Source organism: Pogoniulus pusillus, chromosome 25, assembly GCF_015220805.1.
Source record: "Pogoniulus pusillus isolate bPogPus1 chromosome 25, bPogPus1.pri, whole genome shotgun sequence".
NCBI classification, from domain to species: domain Eukaryota; kingdom Metazoa; phylum Chordata; class Aves; order Piciformes; family Lybiidae; genus Pogoniulus; species Pogoniulus pusillus.
Window position 1 is genome coordinate 6887980 of NC_087288.1, and position 19487 is coordinate 6907466.

At 44.6% G+C, this 19487-nt stretch overlaps 1 protein-coding gene and 1 long non-coding RNA gene across 40 annotated transcripts in view; both read left to right on the forward strand.

Moving 5' to 3' along the window:
* Window positions 1-2680, forward strand: part of LOC135186538 (uncharacterized) — a 35536-nt gene extending 32856 nt beyond the window's left edge. The window contains exons 2-3 of the long non-coding RNA XR_010307012.1: window positions 2103-2203; window positions 2618-2680. This is a non-coding gene — a long non-coding RNA (uncharacterized LOC135186538). The remainder of the gene's footprint in view (window positions 1-2102; window positions 2204-2617) is intronic.
* The window catches only part of NRXN1 (neurexin 1), an 841287-nt gene that overhangs the window by 616760 nt on the left and 205040 nt on the right, over window positions 1-19487 (forward strand). The window lies entirely within an intron of this gene.

A 19487-nucleotide genomic window follows, 5' to 3' on the forward strand; every position in this document is an offset into this window, starting at 1 on the left:
TCACCTAGAGCAGGTTGCACAGGATTGCAATGTCCAGGTGGGTTTTGAAAGTCTCCAGAGAAGGAGACTCCACAGCCTCTTTGTACAGCCTGTTCCAGGGCCCTGACATTCCCGCAGTAAAAAGAGTCTTTCCTTAAGTTCAAGGGAAACCTCCTGTATTTTAGTTTGTGCCTACTGCCCTTTGTCCCATCACTGGGCACCACTAAAGAGTCTGGTCCCATCCTCTTGTCCTCCACCCCTTAGCTATTGAGCAACATTTAGAAGATGCCCTTTTAGTAGAGCAGAGTAGAAGGGGAAGAGAACCTCCGTCCTGTTCTGCCTAATGTTCACTCTGAGTGTGATTCATTACATTGTGTATATGCAGCTCTGGTTCTGTTGAAATCAAAACCTAGCTTTTCCTGATCAGCCCAGTTCCTCCAGAGCCTGGGATACTGAGTGGGATCTTGCACCTCTGAGAGCCAGCATTTGGAGGAGCAGAGTGAGCAGACTGTGCTGCTATGAATCCAAGCTGCTTCTGGCTTAGATGCAGCTTTGGTAGGTGCTTCTGCATACAGAAGAACACAAGAAAGACATGGATCTGTTGGAGACTGTACAGAGGAGGACCACAAAGATGATCAGAGGACCGGAGCACCTCTTGTATAAGGACAGGCTGAGGCAGTTGGGATTGTTCAGCCAGGAGAAGAGAAAGCTCCAGAGAGGCCTTCTGGTGGCCTTCAAGTACCTGATGGGGTGCAGAAAAGCTGGGGAGGGACTTTTTATAAGGGCCTATGACCATAGGACAAGAGGCAGTGGCTTTAGACTAGAGCTGGGTAGATTTAGATTGGATGTTAGGAGAAGCTCTTTACTGTGAAAGTGGTGAGGCACTGGAATGAGTTGCCCAGAGGATTTGTGGTAGTGTTTAAAACTAGGCTGGATAAGACTTTGGGCAAGCCAGCTGTGCTCATGGCAGGAGGGTTAGAACTAGATGATCTTTAAGGTCACTTCCAACTCCACTCATTCTGTGGTAATCATAAGTGATGCAGTGTAGTGGAACACCTAAAACTCAGTTTCTCAGCATATTTACATTATCAGGTGTGCAGCTGGACCAGCTCCAAAGATGGCAGCACTTGGCTGCTGGCCTCAGTAGTGGTTGCCATGTGACTGCAGTGCCTGCCTTTCACACGGCCTTGGAGTTATGCCTTTTCTGCTCCTTTATAGCCATGTATAGCTCTGAAAAATGATGTTTCCAGCCTCAGTTTGTGGGTAAGCTGTGCTGGGTCATTCTTGGGCAGGAAGCTGCTGCTGCTGCTCCTCCTGTTTCCATAGAACTTCCTATGCTTCAACTTCAACCCATTGCACCTTGTCTTGCCATTGGGCATCACCCAGCAGAGCCTGGCTCCAGCCTTCTGGCGCTCACCCTGCACCTCTTTGTAAACACTGATGAGGTCACCTCTCAGTCTCCTCCTCTCCAAGTAGCAGAGTGCCAGGAACCTCAGTCTCTCCTCATAAGAGAGAAGTTCCATTCCCTTAATCATCTTTGTGGCTCTGTGCTGGACTCTCTTAAGCAGTTCTATGTTTCTCAAACTGGACACTGTACTCGAGATATGTCCTCACCAGGGCAGAGTAGAGGGGCAGGAGAACCTTCCTCAATCTACAAGCCACACTCCTAAGAAACCCCAGAATGGCTTTGGCCCTTCTGGCTACAAGAGCACATTGCTGGCTCATGGTCAACCTCCCATCCACTAGGATCCCCAGATCTTTTTCCCCTTCGCTATCTAGCAACTGGTCAGTCCCCAGCCTATACTGGTCCATGGGGTTGTTCTTGCCCAGGTGCAAGACTGTACACTTGCCCGTATTTAACTTCATTCAGTTTCTCCCTGCCCAACTCTCTAGCATGTCCAAGTCTCCCTGAATGGCAGCACAACCCTCCAGTGTGGCAGCCACTCCACCCAGCTTGGTGTCGTCAGCAAATTGCTGACACTGCTCTCTGTGCCCTCATCTGAATCACTGATGAATATATTGAACAGAACTGGTCCCAGTACTGAGCCCTGTGGGACTTCACTAGTTGCAGGCCTCCAACTAAACTCCATCCCATCAAACACAACTCTCTGGCTCCTTTCCAGTTCCCAATCCACCTCACTACCTGACTATCTGGACCACAGTGCCTCAATTTAGCCAGAAGGATTCTGTGGAAGACAGTGTCAAATGCTTCACTGAAATCAAGGTAAACCACATCCACTTTGCTACCATCATCAATCCACCTGCTTATGTCCTCCCTTGGCACTGAAGATTGAGGTGTTTTGGGGCTGATTTGCTTTTCGTCCATCTGGAGGCTTTAATTGACAATAACCAAATGTCACTGTATTTTTGACCACATCCTTACTTGGAGGTCTGTTAGAGTGTTTCTGTTGTCTTCCCTTTTCCATGCTTTCATGGTCTCTGGTAGTTGGATGCAGTTAGGAGCTGTCAGCCAGGTGAGCAGCTGGAAGATGTGGCAGCTGATTCTGTGTGTGTGCACTCTTCCAGGACACGCATGTCACACGCTCACAGCTTATCCAATCTTTATCTCCTTACTGTTCTACCAGCTCTTAAATGACAGGGGATTTTTTTTTGGTCTGCAATCTGCTCTTAAACACAGATGGAAATTCCACAGGAGATGAGGAGGAAGAGAAAAACATCCTTAGTGCAAGGAAAAGAGGCAAGATCTTCTCTGTTTTTTTATATCCAGGTGTCCAATGTCCAGGGAGCTCATTCTGAATTCACTGGCAGCACTGTATTGTGCTAATTGTCCTTGGTGTGGTGCTCACTTGGGGTACTTGGTGCTCACTAGCAGAGTGCTGGCCAACAGTTTAAACCAGTAGTGGAGCAGAGCTGTTGGCTCATTACTATCCTAAGTATGTGGTCATACCAAGCGCAGACCAACAGTTCAGTCCTCTGAGTCTGTATGTTTCTTCTGCATTGACTAAAAGATGGAAGTAGAACTTCTGAATAGGATCATTAATAGCCTAAAGTAATATCTGTGATTCTGTCAGAGGGTTGCCCTGCCCTTCCTGCATTACTAGACAGCAGAGCAGGCTTCAGTGCTAGGTGGAGGTTGTTTTGCACTCTAGTAAGGAGCTGTGAACTGGAGAACTCCACAGTTGATAGTGGATAATGCATTTAATTCACTTGCTGGTCTGCCCTTATCCACACATTCCCTCTTCTCTGAGATGATACAGAGGACAGTTTTCAGTCCCCTGAAGTGGGTAGGCTTGAACCCTACAGCATTTTTGTATGCTGTGGTGTCATAATCCCATGGCTACCTCCACAAGCAATTGCCTACCTCTTCAGAGGGGACTGAAACACTGTCAGTAGCTTTCTGTTGATCAGGAGATCATCCCAAGCTGAGGATTTGACCATATATTCAGGCATGGAGCAGACACAGGGGTTTTGAGCTGACTTATAGCTCACTGTTGTAGAACACGCTTCGAATGGTCTCTTTTGTTTCATGTTGTGAACTGGACGCTCATTCTTCTGAGCTGAAATCCATTCCAAAATGAAGCTAATAGTAATGCAGGAGCAGAAACTCAGATATTAAAGGTTAGTCTGAGGCAAAAGACTCCCGAGTCTACTTTAGGATGTCTGTTTTTTGCTGGTGGCAAAAATCACAAGAGCTGAAAAAAAATCATTAAGAAAAAGCTGCATTTTTAGCCTCTTATCAGAATTTTACAGCATTTCCTCTTTTCAGGAGGATTTAATTATCTGTTCTTTATGTAAACATTTATTTATTGACCTAGGGCAATGTCTCAGGATTTCTTTGCTAAGGGATGAGGTCTTTGAGTTACCTTGTGCTAGTAAGTGACGGAGTCATAAAAGGGAAATCCAAGCAAGGATGGAGACAAAAAAAATATGGTTGTCTAATTAATTTCCTTGTATCTTCTTTATAATGAAGAGCATGGACAAAATATATGCATAACATAGTCTGGGTTGGTAAAAAAAAATAGTTATCCAGCTGGCAGAGAGCTTTGAACAGGGTCTGGATGCAGTGGAGGAGGTTGAAAAATATCAGTGCAGTCCTGGGTTAACAAAGAGCCTTTTTTGGGCAGACCACATAGAAATTTCAGGTGAGATGGTGGTGGGTTTGGCGTGGGAAAAGCTGGGAGGACAATGGAAACCTGGAATGAGTAGTAGAATGGTGTAAGTGGGAAGGGACCTCAGATCATCTACTCCAACCATCCTGCCGTGGGCAGGGACATGTCTCAACTAGACACAGCTGCTCAAGGCCTTAGCCAACCTGGTACTGAACACTCCCAGGGAGGAGGCATCCACAACCTCACTGGGCAATCTGTTCCAGAGTCTTACTGCCTTCAAACTAAAGAATTTCTTCCTAAGATCAGTCTAACTCTACTCTCTCAGCTTCAAACCATTCCCCCTTGTCCTGTCTCTAGACATCCTCAGGAAATGTCCTTCTGCAGCCTTCCTGTAGGACCCCTTCAGGTATTGGAAGGAGTTCTAAAGGCCCCCTTGCAGTTTTCTCCAGGCCAAACACCTCTAGCTCGCTCAGCTTGCCTTCATAGCAGAGGTGCTCCAGCCCTTAGATCATCTTTGTGCCCTCCTCTGGACTCACTCCAGCAGCTCTGTGTCCCCCTTACACTGGGGACACCAGAACTGGAGGCAGTATTCAAGATGTGGTCTTGGCAGATCAGAGCCAAGGGGCAGAATCCCTCCCCTCACCCTGCCACCCACACTCCTCTGGCTGCAGCCCAGCACACAGATGCCTTCTGGACTGCATGAGGGCACTGCTGGCTCCTGGGGAGCTTCTCAGCAACCAACACCCCCAAGTCTCTTCTTTCACAGCTTCTCTCAATCCACCCTGCACTCAGCCTGGATCTGTGCCTGGGGTTGGCTGGACCTGGATAGAGGAATGAATGTTGTAATGGAAAAAAACAGATTTAAGTTATATTAAGAAGTAAAGTTGGATTTGTGAGCAAGAGGAGAGCTCAGGATTCCCTCTGTGTGTGTAGTCTAAGCAGTAACAAAACTCAGGGAGAAACATCACTGATTTAACCTTATGAAACCTGTTGGCTTGAAGGAGCAGTGACATTCACACATTACTCTGGTCTCCATAGAGCACTTATCTGTTCTTAGGAAGGGAATTGTTTTCAGGACCACCTGGGTTTCAGTTACCACTTTGTGATTTTTGAAGGAGTTCATTATTGGGACTATTTCTTCAAAATCCCTGCCCATGGCAGGGGGTTGGAACTAGATGGTTTTTAAGGTCCCTTGCAACCTAAACCATTGTGTGATTGGATGAAGTGAAGTTGTATGCAGGTCTTCCCAATAGGAGCAGGCTGCTGGGAGCTGATTAATGACCTTTTCCACTCTGTGCCACCTTAAAAGGTCAAGTGACTTCTGGCAATTAGGATGCAGAGCTCTTGGTGGACATTTTTGGTGGGGATGCTTTTGTTACAGATCAATAAATGAAAACCTGAGGGAAAAGAGATCAAGAAGCTGCTGCTGCTGAAGAGTTATTTATCTTCTCCAAGGAAATGAATTCTACCTGATAGCTGTCACAGGGACCACAGCTCTTGTTCAACACTTGGGAGCTGCTTATGTGCTTTCTTGAGTCAGAACTTTTAATTTCTTTGCAGGGTGGGAATAGCAACCACTATATTTTTCTTGGTCTCTTTGAGTTAATGAGGATTCAGGATGGAGATTTCGTGACCATGTGAGAAAAATGCTAGCATGCTTACACGTAGCAGACAGATTGCTCCAAGAGGCAGGGAGCTTGTGTTCTGAAGGACTGCTTAGAACAAATAGCTCTTACTTGTGCATAATCTGTCTTTGTATTGGCAGGCAAATGTCAAACTGCATAGTAGGAACTCAGGAAATTTTCAGGGTTGACATCATCTTTTTTGAGTCCTCCTGAAGCAATGAGGAAAGCAAACTGATTTGGATGAAAGAGATTTCTGCAGGGGGAGAAAGGGGAGGTGGTCGTTGTCTGGGAAACTTGGTAACTTTATTTGTCAGCAAAGACAGATGCTGAAAGATAGAAAATTTGATGGGGCATGAAGGAGGTATTTGCCAGAAGAAGAGAGTGTGGAGCATTCCAGTGACACATGGTGCAGCATCTTTCCTGAGTAAAATGCAGCAGCTCTTTAAGAGCAGGATATGAAGAGCTTAAGAACTTGAGTTATTAATAAACAGTCATGTTTTTGGCTTAGTTTGGGTGTAGACTGTGCAGAATGGATCATTGGTGTAGCTGGTTTACCACATCTGTAAGAACTTACTATCTTTCTGCAATGAACCAGGGCAGGTTTAGGGTCTATGTTAGGAAGAAGTTCTTCACAGAAAAAGTGATTGCCGTTGGAATGGGCTGCCTGGGGAGGTGGTGGAGTCACAGTCCCTAGAGGTGTTTAAAAGGAGGCCTGATGAGACACTCGGTGCTGTGGTTTAGTTAATTAGAATGGTTAAGTTGGACTCAGTGATCTTAAAGGTCTTTTCCAACCTGGTTAAATCTGTGATTCTATGATCTCAGGCTTACCAGTCCTCAAACTGATGTCTCACCTGATCTGGGAAACTGCAGTTTGCTACTTAATAGACCTTGTTCTAGGAAAGGGGCTACTGTATGCTGAGAGACTCAGCCCCTAACCACAGATACCTAATGCCATCTGTACTCCGTGCTGGACTGTCCTGCCTGGCCTCCGGCTGTAGCTTCAGAAGCCCACAGATGTCTCTGGATCCAATGTCAAATGTGGCAGAGCCAGGCAGATGTCTCAGACATCAATCTGTCCAAAAGGCATATGTTTAGCTTAGTAACTCACCCTTTGATAAGTACATTGCAAGGCAAAACTACAATATTAATACACAGTTTCTCCTTCACTCTAATGCAATGATGAGACACAAAGTTGATGCAAGGACTTTCCTTTTCTCTACAGAACACATTTGCCTATTGAATTAGCTGGATGATCCCCTATTGACAGCTGCTATTAAGGAAGAGCAGGACTCATTTGTAATTAATAATGGGTTTCTTTTGTAGTAAGATATTTTCCTAGTGTGATGGAAATACTTGGCCAGCTGTGCAGCTTTTCTTTACATGATGAGATGAAAAGTAGAATGACAATGAGTGAACATTTGCCCAAGAAATTGGTCGAAGCTGCAATCCCTGGTAGACAAGAGAAGTCACTCGGATGTGAGAAATGAGTTTATTGTTATTCTGTGGCAAACAGCCCCCGTTGTTCACATCCATATCCTTTGTATTGCATTAGTCAGCTTTAATTTCCATCATTTTTGCACTTGTGGATAGTGCTTATGACTAATTTGTAGATTATATGGTGCCATATTGACTTAAACAGGCTGTGTTTTAATGCTATTGTGAGCATTTTATAGTAAAATCATTTCATTACATTGATGTTTAATGCTGTTACAGTGGATAATTGACTCAGGATCAAACCCATAATATGTAAGAGCTACCTGGATTGTGCACAAAATCAGATGGCTCAGCATTAAATTTGATCACTGTACCTCATTTTAAAAGAGCTAGAGAGACATGGGGTGTCTGTGTGTATATATATATATATATATATATATATGCCCTATGAGGAGAGGCTGAGGGAGCTGGGGTTGTTTAGCCTGGAGAAGAGGAGGCTCAGGGGTGATATCGTTGCTGTCTACAACTACTTGAAGGCAAGCTGTAGCCAAGTGGGGTTGGGTTCTTCGGCCAGGCAAGCAGCAACATAACAAAGGAACACAGTCTCAAGTTGTGCCAGGGGAGGTATAAGCTGGATGTTAGGAGGAAGTTCTTCCCAGAGAGAGTGATTGGTATTGGAATGGGCTGCCCAGGGAGGTGTCGGAGTCACTGTCCCTGGAGGTGTCCAAGACTGGATGAGGCACTTAGTGCCATGGTCGAGTTGATTGGGTAGTGCTGGGTGCTAGGTTGGACAGAATGATCTTGGAGGTCTCTTTCAACCTGGTTGGTTCTATGATTTTATGTACATACATTGTTTACCAGCACATGGGAAGGAGTGCAGTCTCATCCCATCAAATGATGTAGGAAACCTAGCACTGACTTAGATCCGGAGCTTCAGCCAGGATACCTTCATGATAGCAGAAAGGCATCCAGATCTTTGGAATACTTGCCATGATTTTTTTTTTTCTTGTTGTTCCAGCATCATTTTGTCATTCAAAAGTTGTTTCCTTTTTATTTTCATTGGGTTTTCATTTTGTTTGTTAGAGGTTTTTTTGGGTTTGTGGTGGTGGTGTTGTGTCGTTTTGGGGTTTTTTTGCATTATACCAAAACAAAGAGATGTTGTATTGAGTCCAGAGGAGGCTGCCAAGGTAATCCAAGGGCTCAAGCACCTCTGCTGTGATGATAGGCTGAGGAAGCTGGGGGTGTTCAGCCTGGAGAAAAAAAAGGTTCCAGGGGTACCTTAGAGCTGCCTTCCAATACCTGAAGGGATCCTGCAGGAGTGCTGCAGAACGACTTCTCCTGAGGATGTCTGGAGACAGGAGAAAGGATAATGGTTTGAAGCTGAGGGAGAGGAAGGTTAGGCTGCATCTTGGGAAAAAGCTCTTCAGTATGAGAGTGGTGAGACTCTGGAGCAAGTTGCCCAGGGAGGTTTTGGATACCTCCTTCTTGGAGGTGTTCAAGGCCATGCTGGACGAGGCCTTGAATACTTGACAGACACATGGCAGGGTGGTTGGAGTAGATGATATCTGAGGTCCCTTCCAACTTGAGCTATTCTCTGCTGATTCTGGAAGAATGTTTTTAGATTCTCATTGCTCCTTAAAGCAAAATAAAAATCACTTCAGTTTTTTATAAATATATTTCTATCATAGAAGAAAATTAGCATAGGAGAACCTTCTGAAGTGTGGAAGAATTGCCTCTATCCTTATTCCCAAACCAAGGGGTGCAGGTTTCACAGAGTGGGAGAGGCTGGAATGGACTTCTGATTAATTTTCTCCTGTAGAAGAGCTCTGACCTACCAGCAACTTGCTGAATTCAGTGAGCCTTCAATAAACCTGGGTCAGTGTAAATTGGGTAGAAACATCATCAGTAAGATTTACGTGAAGTTGAAAGTGAAGTTGAAAGCTGATGTTCTGGAATCAGAACTGGTTTGACCTGAATACATCACTCTTGTTACCTTGAGTGTGTGTTATAGAATCATTATTCAAGATGTTCCTGATCAAAATGTTTACAATTCAGAGAGATTTTTCCCTGCCAGAGCAAATAATTGACCAGTAAGTACTTCCACTTTGGACTGCATCCATTGGTGCTTTAACCTCTCTGAACTTTAGCAAGTCTGAAAGGCAGCAAAACAGTTCATTAATAATTATGTTGGTAAAAATGGGACCTTTCTAAGAACTTTAAGTGTTTTATTATTTTCTTTTTATAAGTGGATCAATGATTAATTATTTTTTCTGGGAGGTGATCTAATGCTTATTACAGCATTTGAGAATAAAAGAGGAAAATACAGGCCACAGTAGGAATGACTTTGGTCCATCAAAGGGCAAAAATGCATCTTTTGCCTGATTAAGACAGGGGTTAGTTCTAAAGTTAAAAGATTAGACATGCAGTGCTCTGGTTTTGTTCTTTGCACAATCTTCTTGGCCATATTCATAGATTGATAAAATGGTTTGGGTTGACAGAGACACTAAAGATCAAGTTCCAACTCCTTTGCCATGGGCATGGACACCTCCCATTAGAGCAGGTCGCTCAAGGTCTCATCCAACCTGGCCTTGAACTCCTCCAGGAAGGGAGCAGCCACAGCCTCCCTGGGCAATCTGTCCCAGTGTCTCACCACCCTCACTGTTGAGAATGTCTTCCTAATCTCCAGTCTATATATGCCCTCTTCAAGTTTCATTCTATTCCTTCTCATCCTCTTGCTACCAAATAAGCTATAGAAAGACCTCTCTCTGCACTGGGAGACAGTCTGAAGATAAATCCTCCTAGACTGACATCTCTACAATCATTTTAGTTCTGTAAGTCTGGATACCAAAATGCCTGGGAGGAGGCATTGTCTGATTTTTGCCTGCCCTCAGAATAAGCTTTTTTTCTTGCAGAGAGATACTTTCCTGAAGGGTCAGAAATGTCAGGAAGTTTTTTAGGACTGAGAGAGTGTTCTTTTTATTTTCTCTGTGTTCTGCTGAGTGAAGAAGACTTAATGGGATAAAATTGGCATTGCTTTACTAATACTACAGTGTCAATCTATTTGGGATACAGCTATGATTGAGTTGGGGGTAGGAGGACATCTTGGCAGACCTCTTTTGTTCAATAGTCTAGCAATGTGTCAGGCTCACTGATCAAAATCAGACAGAAAAGAGACTGGAGTGTTTATTGTAACCACTGGATGTAGAGGAGACTGAAAGGAGTGAGCAAAGGAGCTGCTCTCTACAATATCATTGGGAATGAGAGGCAAATGCTATTTACAGCAAAATATAAAACCTGAAAGCATTTGAGATCAGCTTGGACAGAGCTCTCAGGAACCTGATCTAGCTGAAGATGGCCTTGCTTACTGCAGGGAGTTGGACTACATGACTGTGCTAGTTTGAAGGTAGCTAGAATGTTTTGGTGAGGAGAACTAGATTACAGGCTGTGAAAGGGAAACAGTGATGATGTCTGCTTCACTCATAGGCTTGCTGAGATATGTAAGAACAAGAATCCAGACATAGATAAGGCACTTCTGCTTGGGGTGTTGCCTGAGCTGCACTTCTCTCTAACCTCTCTGCTGTCTCCTTGATTAGTACACTTCTGCTTCCTAACCCCCTGGACGAACCTCCATTCTTCCTTGGGCCTGGGGTAAGGTTGAGAGGGGTGGGAGAAGGTGGAAGGGTGATTGGGAGCCCCTCCTGGAGACTCCTTTCCCCTGAAACCATTCTATGATTCTCTGGTAGGTGAGTGGCCATGATGTGTCTGAACAAGCAGCAGTCTGCTTCATCTGGGAGCACCTGTGGCGATGGCACTGCAGCAGCAAATCAGCCACCCATCTAAATAGCTTGCTGGGCTTGTACAGATCATGTTGGAGCTTACATGGACATGATTTCATCACTGCTGAAATGTCAGTCAGAGCTGGCTCAAGCCTGTCTGTCTGTACTGCCTCTGATCCTTGTCCATGATGTGCCCCTTTGATAGCTTGTGAGGGAGTCTCTAGGTTTTGCCATAGGCTTGCTTTTCCAGTGGAAGAAGTAAAAGTTCTTTACATTTCTATGCTAGCTGCCATGCAGATACTTAAAGAGTGATTATATTGATGAGTTGTGTCAAAAAAGGTTTTGCATGAGGATCTCAGTCGGTGCTCTTCCAGACATGGGAGCTGAGTTGCTTGCACACATTTACACAGAAGCTGGGGCTGAGATGGTTTTTTTTTTTTTTTTTGAGGGTGTTTTGGTCACAACAACCACAAGCAATGCTACAGGCAGAGTGGATGGAAAGCAGCTCAGTGGAAAAGGATCTAGGGATGCTGGTGGATGGCAGCTGAAGATGAGCCAGCAGTGGGCCCAGGTGGCCAGCAAGGCCAACAGCATCCTGGTCTGGATCAAAACCACTGTGTTCAGCAGGAGAAGGGGATTGTGCCCCCATATTCAGCGCTGCTGAGGCCACAATCTGAGCAGTGTGCTTAATTCTGGGAACCAGAGTATAGAGAAGACACTCAGGTCCTGGAGGATGTCTAGAGAAGAGCAAAGAGGCTGGTGAGGTGTTTGGAGGATGTCATATAAGGAGCAGCTGAGAGAGCTGAGGTTGTTTAGTCTGGAGAAGAGAAGGCTGAGGGAAAATCTTATCACTGGGTACAACTGCCTGAAAGCAGGTTGGTGTGAGGTGGGGATTGGTGTCTTCTCCCAAGTAACCAGTGACAGAATAAGAGGAATTGAGCTTAAGTTGTGCCAGGGGAGGTGTTGGAACAGGATGAGCAGGGAGGTGGTAGAGTCTGCATCCCTGGAGGAGTTGAAGAAGCTGCAGATGTGATGCTTCAGAATATAGTTTACTGGCCATGACAGCTAGGTTACAGTTGGACTTGATCATGAAGATCAGTTCTAGCCTTAATGATTCTCCGATCTCTGAGACAATCTTGCTCCTTTCATGGAGGAAAAATACTGGTTTAAGTAAAGGAAAAGAAAACAAAGAGCTGCTTCTTCCCTATATGCAGGGTTTTACTTCTTTCTGATCAGCATTGGCAGCTGTTTGTTTTCTGCCTCAGTGACTTCAGAAGTTGTCATTTACCTTAGAAGTGATGAATGCTGTGTGACACTTGCTTGTCTATATCTCACTGGGGTTTACCCTCAGCCTGACAAAACTCCTCCGATTCTCTTCTATTCCCAGGAATATTTCATTGAACTAATTATTTATCATGTTTCTGAATTGGCTTGGAAACCAAATCATCTAACAGAGACAGCACCTTTGTTCTCCTACTCTTAGACAAATTCATGAGGCCCATTGGCAGGCTGGGGTGAATCAATAGAAGTGTGTTAAAGACAACTGTAGAGTCCTGGACCTGGGGAGGAACAACACCAGGCACTGGTACAGACTAGGGATTGTCCTTCTGGAATGCAGATCCAAAGAGGAAGACCTTGGAGTCCCGATGGATAGCAAGTTCTTCATGGGACAACAATGTGTCCTGCTGGCCAAGAAAGCTAATGGTAGCCTGCAGGGCATCAAGAAAAATCTGTCCAGCAGGTCTAGAGAGGTTGTTCCGCCCCTCTACTCTGCCCTGCTGAGACCACAACAGCAATATTATATCCAGTTTTGGGCTCCAATTCAGGAGAGACAGGGATCTGCTCAAGAAAGTTATCAGAGAGCTATGAGGATGACTGGGGGACTGAAACATCCCTATGATGAAAGATTGAGAGACTTGGGGCTGCTCAGTCTGGAGAGGAGAAGGGATCTGATCAATGTCTATAAATATCTGAGGGGTGGGTGTTAGCATGAAGGAGACAGGATCTTTTTAGTGATGCCCAAAGATAGGACAAGTTACAACAGCTACATGAGTTTGCACCTCAACATGAGGACAAACTTCTTTACTGTGAGAGTACTGCAGCTCTGGATCAGGCTGCCCAGAGAGCTTGTGGAATCCCCTTCTCTGGAGACTTTCAAACCTGCCTGCATGTGTTCCTGTGTGGCCTGCCATGGGTGATCCTATTTTGTCAGAGGGATTGGACTCAATGATCTCTGAATGTCCCTTCCAACACTTAACATCCTGTGATTCAGTGGAAGAATCACCTAAGTGGCAACGTGTAGTGTGGAAGAATAACCTAAGTGGTGATGTTTAGTGTGACCACCTCAGGAATTTCAGATTTGAGCAGCAATTCAATACTAGACAGCAGATTGTCTCCACTGAAACAGATTAACTTTCATTGTGTGCAGTTTACCCACTTAGCATCTTATTTCTGTTTAAAATGTATTCATCTACCCATAAAGATGTACTTCTTTTTTTATCCCTTTTGGGCTCAACAAAGAGAAATCAAACAGAAATTTTAAGAGGGGGAAAAAAGGAGGATTGGTGCTTATGTAAAAATTAAGGAGAATACTGGTTTGGGTTTTTTTTTTGCTGTTTTAAGTGCAAATTTGCAAGGCTGGATGGAAGTATTTGAACATGATTTCATTTTGATAGCAGCTTTGTGTAAGACTTCGTAATAGAGTTGTGAGTGTTAGTTACTAAAGTAATAATGAGCAGCATCTCCATTGAAAGCTTTGTGCATGGATGGATTGAAAGTGTGCATATTCAGTGTTGGACTTAGTAACACTGCACTAACCTGGGGTGCTTTAGAAGGGAGTGCACTGGGATCAGTGCTACTCAGTACCTTCACCAGTGCTATAGACAGTGAGATTGAGGCACCCTCAGCAAGTTATGAGATGATACAAAGCTGAGTGGTGCAGTTGATGAGACTGAAAGGTGCCATCCAGAGGGACCTGGACAGGCTGGAGAGGTGGGCTGAGAAGAAACTCATGAGGTTAAATAAAGCAAAGTGCAAGACCATGCACCTAGGTCAGGGCAATCCTCTATCAATCCAGGCTGAGGGATCATGTAATTGAGAGCAGCCCTATAGAAAAGGATTTTGAGATTCTGGTAGCTGAGAAGCTGGACCTGAGCCAGCAATGGGCACTTGCAGCCCAGAAGGGCAATGGCAGCCTGGGCTGCATCAGAAGAAGCATGGCTAGCAAGCAAGAGGTGATTCTGCCCTTCTGCTCTGGTGAGACCTCCCCTACAGTGATGTGTCCAGCTCTGGGACTCCCAACATAAGAGGGAAATGGATCTGCTGGAGTGGGTCTAGGGGAAGGCCACCTAGATGAACAGAGGGCTGGAGCACCTCTGCTGTGGGGACAGTTTGAAAGAATTGGAGCTGTTCAGCTTGGAGAAGAAAAGGCTCCAGGAAGCCCTTAGATCTTCATTTCAGTATCTGGAAGCAACCTACAGGAAGACTGGGGAGAGACTGTTTAGAAGGGCCTGTGGTGATAGGGTGAAGGCTAATGGTTTGAAACCAGAGCAGGGGAGATTTAGGTAGGACATCAGGAGGAAGTTCTGCACAATGATAGTGGTGAAATACTGGAACGGGCTGCCCAGGGATGTGGCTGAGGTCTTGGCCCTGGGGACATTTGAAATCAGCCTTGCTGTGTCCCTGGGCAGCCTGATGTAGTTGGAGGGGTTCCTGCTGAGTGCAGGGGATTGGACAAGGTGGCCTTTGAGGATCCCTTCCAGTCTGATGCAAACATTGAAGCTGCACAGGGAGGCTGTGTTGCAGTCACTGCAAGAGGGGTGGTTTTTACTATGAGTGGGCTTTAGCTTCAGCAGTGACTTCAGACGCAAATAAGATTGATTCCAGCTGAAGGTGTTTCTTTATTCCCTTCTGCCAAGCAAAAAGGGTTTCATTCATATGGAATCCTTAGTGCAGCATTCAAGTCCAATGCCTTTTAGCCTCTGCAGGAAATGTGGATCATAAGCTGAACGTTAAAGGAGATAGAAGTCATTTTTTTTTTGCCTGCTCTGAACCACAAACCAGATGTGTATTCATGTTTGAAACAGCAAGGATCTAATCAAGCATATGGCCTGGCATTCTTCAGGACATGTTTCTCATTGAAAGGTGAGGAGCAGTGTGCTAGTCTGATAGATGAAAGACTTTCACAGGCAGGCTCTTGCCAGGTGTGGCTCAGTCCAATTTGAAGCAGTTGCTTCAAGGAAGTCAGACCTGTGGACTAAGTCTGCAACTTTGAAAACAACTTTTTAGGTTCCTGCTAGAAATCAGTAACTTCAGGAAGGAGCTGTTCCAGCCTTTGCTCCCCTTAATATCTGCATTCTAACCAGCAGAAGAAATGCATTTGCATAGTGCCAGGCATGCAGGCTGGTGGAGTTCTGTGATCTGTAGCACAGGGTTTGAGACAACACAAAGATCAACTTCTCCCAGATATCCATCCATGGACACACAAGCTTCAGTCTTGGCTTAGAATTTGTGTTTTGTTGGTTGGTTTCCTGAACCTTTAGCTTATTTTAACCTTTCAGTGTAGGAACAGCTAGCATTTTTAGGCCTTTAAAAACAAACAAGAAAACAGAAGTGTGAAGATAATTCTGTGGTCTTAAAGGTCGTTTCTAACCTTAATGACACTGCTTCTCTCATGATCAGGATTCAAAAGGTTCATTAATTATAAAAAGAACTTGAATTTTTTAGCCTGAAGAAGAGAAGACTGAAGGGAGTTGAGCTTATAAATGCTTATAAGTACTTCTCACTCTCTACAGCTCCTTAAAAGGAGGTGGGAGTTGGGCAACAGCATGTTCCTGAGCCAGCAATCTGCCCTCATGGACCAGAAAGGAAATTATATGCTTGGATGCATCAAAAAAGTGTGCTCAGCATGTTGAGGGAGGTTCTCAGTCTGCCCTGGTGAGGCCTCATCTGGAGTACTGTGCCCAGTTCTGTGCTGCCTCATTCAAGGACCCACTTGAGAAGGTCCATCAAAGGGCTACAGAGATAATTAGGAGTGAAGAGAGGCTGAGAGACTTGGGGCTTTTCACTGAAGAGAAGACTGAGTGAGATCTTATCTAATGCTTATGAATACTTGAAACATGGATGACAGGAGGACAGGACCAGTCTTTTTCCAGTGGTGTTCTATGACAGGACAAGAGGGAATGGGCATGAACTTGAACATAGGAAGTGTCCTCTAAACATGAGGAGCAGTTCCTTTATGCTGAGGGTGGTGGAGCACTGGAAGAGACTGCTCAGAGAGGTGGTAAAGACTACTTCTCTGGAGTGTGGACACTGTACTATACAGCCTACTCCAGAAGAACTTGATCTGGTAGAGGGTTTAGACTAGATGATCTCCAGAAGTCCCTTCCCACCTCTATCATTGTGTGGTTCCTTGGTAGGTGAGGCTATATATGACAGATTTGTGTGATGTGCAACAGCATTAAAAGGGCATTGAAAGGGGAAGTGGAATTTTGGTTGCTTCCTTGGGGTATTTTGTCCCTTTGTGGAGCTCTGTCAGATGGCAGAAGTGGGCAGATCGATGCATGTGTAGCATATAGATGTTTGCAGGAGGCGCAAACCAAAGAGCTGTGCCCCTGTTGTCAGTCTGATTATTCCCAGTGCAAGAACCAAGCACTCCTGTGGTGGTTGTTGGGTTCTTTCAATAATGCTTTCTTAGATATTTAGGTCTTGAAATTATTGGAAGGATTTGGGGATTGAGTGAAGTAAGAGCTTTGGGGTTTCTTGCTCCTGCTAAAATGTGTCTTACTGGGGATGGTTTGCAGACTCAACCAGTGTGCTTTGGATGTAAGTCAGCTCTTTCTGGGTGCTGGAAGCCATTTGTTCAGAGGGAGAACAGCCATGCTTTATATCTTGGTTACTGAAGGTATTGTTTTCTATGTATTTCAGATTTCTCTGGGGTTTTGGTGGCTGCAGTGGCTTTTCCCAACTGCTTTAGCACATCCCACAGGGGATCTTGGTCAATTGTTACCACATTGAGGTTACACAGAGTTAGGTTATCAGAATATGCCCAAAAAGCTCATTATTGCCATTGTACCTGCCTTCTACATTGCTTATATTTTTACTCTGAAGTAATTTAGATTTCCCCATTAACTTCTCCTTGCTTAATGTAGTTAAGTTTGTGCTGTTGAGTGTAGCCTATAATCTTCTTGTCCATTTCAGAGCTCAAATAATTTAAAAAAAAGGTGTATTTGACCATATTGATCACTGAAATTACTCTCTGTTGAGTCGTCTTCTTTCTAAAAGGCAGACATTAATTATGCCCTTTTCCTCTTCCTTAGGTTGTTAATTAATTCAGAACTCATTATCCCTTTTCTCCTTTCTCTCCAAATAATCTCTCAGAAAAGGTCTTGACCACCATTAAATAAAGCTAAATAAATACATCCATTCTGGATGCAGCCACAGGCTCACACTTGTTTACCAAAGGACTCTTTGAAAGAATAGGTTACAAACTTGATAGCCATGAAGGTGATAACAAGTGATAGGACACGAGGGAATGGTCTCAAGTTGTACCTTCTGGGTACAAGCTGGGACACAGGAAGTTCCACCTCAGTTTAAGGAGACACTTCTCTACTCTGAGTGTGACAGAGCACTGGAACAGGCTACCCAGATTGGTTTTGGACTCTTACAAAGCCTGCTTGGATGTGTCCCTTTATGACCTGCCCTAGATGATCCTGCTCTGGGTGGGGGGTTGGATGATTTCTAGAGATCCCTTCCAACTTCTAACGTTCTGTGATTTCTGTGGTTGTGATTCTTTGCTGGAAGGGTTCTTAAGGACTGGAATAGGCTCCCCAGGGAGGTGGTTGAATCCCCATCCCTGCAGGTGTTTCAGAGAAATAGAACTGAAAGACATGGTTTAGCACCAGCCTTGGATGAGGTAGAGAAGGGTTGGATTGGATGATCTTAAAGGGCTTTGGCAACCAAAGCAATTATGTGATTCTGTGACTGTACTGGCACATTGCCAGGCCTGGTGGGGCACTGACACTTACTATTATTTTTGCTTTGGAAGAGGATTTATCTGGGAGTAGCTTGTCTCACTCCTGATGATTAACAGCTTTTTCTCTTGGCTCTCTGCTCCTTTTCCTTTATAGTCTTCAGGCACTCAGCAAACTGTCTGGCCCTGGGCATTTAATTTTTCAGGCTGTTGTGTAGATTTGTGTTTCTGACATCATGCTGTAATTTCCTCCTAAGTTTGGACAGTCCTCTTATAAATAAAATATCTTATAAATTGTTTAACTCTTCATCATCTTGGTGCTTTTTGTTTTTGCTTTGATCCTTTGGTAGCTCATCTACAAAGGACTGATTTTTTTTTTTTTCCCTTAGGCTTTTCTTCTTCCTATACTGACAGGGACTCAAACCCACAAGCCACACACCAACCTTGATACCAAGCAATCATTTATGATTTCTTTAATAATATAATGTTATTAATCAACACCAAAATGCATAAGGAAGTGATAGCATCCTGCTGCTTAGGCTTGGATAGGATCCTACTGAGATTTGGCTGCCATGAATTTGAGTCCCAAGTTGGAGTTATCTGTAGTCTTCGTTCTGAAGAAGATTTGGCTGCCATGGAGTTATCTGAAGCACTCTTAAAATCAAGTGTATCCCAGAACATAATTCAAGGGTTAAGAAATCTGATTGTTCTCATCCTGTCAGGCATCAGTAGATATTTCCTATCACATCATTGACTTACCATGTCAAAAGCTATAAGATGTGCCTCTGTGTGTTTCATGCATTCATGGGATGGTTTGGGTTGGAAGGGACCTTGAAGATCAACCAGTTCCAACCTCTCTGCCATGGACAGGGACAGCTTTCACTAGAGCATGTTGCACAAGGACTCATCCAACCTGGCCTTAAACATCTCTGGGGAGGGGGCAACCAAAACCTTCCTGAGCAACCTGTTCCAGTGTCTCACCACCCTCTCTGTCAAGAACTTCCTAATCTCCACTCTCAATCTGTCATTTTCAAGATTCTATCAATTCCCTCTCATCCTGTTACTGGAAGGCTACTAGAGCTAGGGTCTCCCCAGAGCTGCCTTTTCTCCATGCTCAAGAACCCCAACTCTGTCAGCCTGCCCTCAAAAGGGAGATGCTCCAGTCCTTTGATCATCTTCATGTCCTCAACAAAGGACTTTGGCCCTTTTTGTAGTTCTGTAGTGGAGGAAATGTGGTTAAACGTTTTATGTTTCTCACAGTCTTTGGTGTGTGTTGTTCAGCAACCCTTTGTTATCATTTTCAAGATGTGCTCTGGCTCACTCAGTCACAGAAGTGGAGATGCTGACAGAGACCCTGTCACCTAAACCTGGGCAAATTCTGTCCTGCCCAGAAAAAGATCACAGGAGATCATCTCTACCTCTTCTTCAATTTCTGGTTATCTCTGTCTGGAGTGGAGAGAGAGTAGGAACGCCTGAGAGAGCAAGCAGAGTGCTTATGCCAACTGCAAGTGGAGTATGAGCATAGGAATTATCAGATTTGCTGTCAGACTGGAAAGGCTTTTTCCTAATGAATAGGTGTCACATCATCATTCCCCACTTGCCCAGCATTATTTCTAGCCCACAGCTCTTGTCT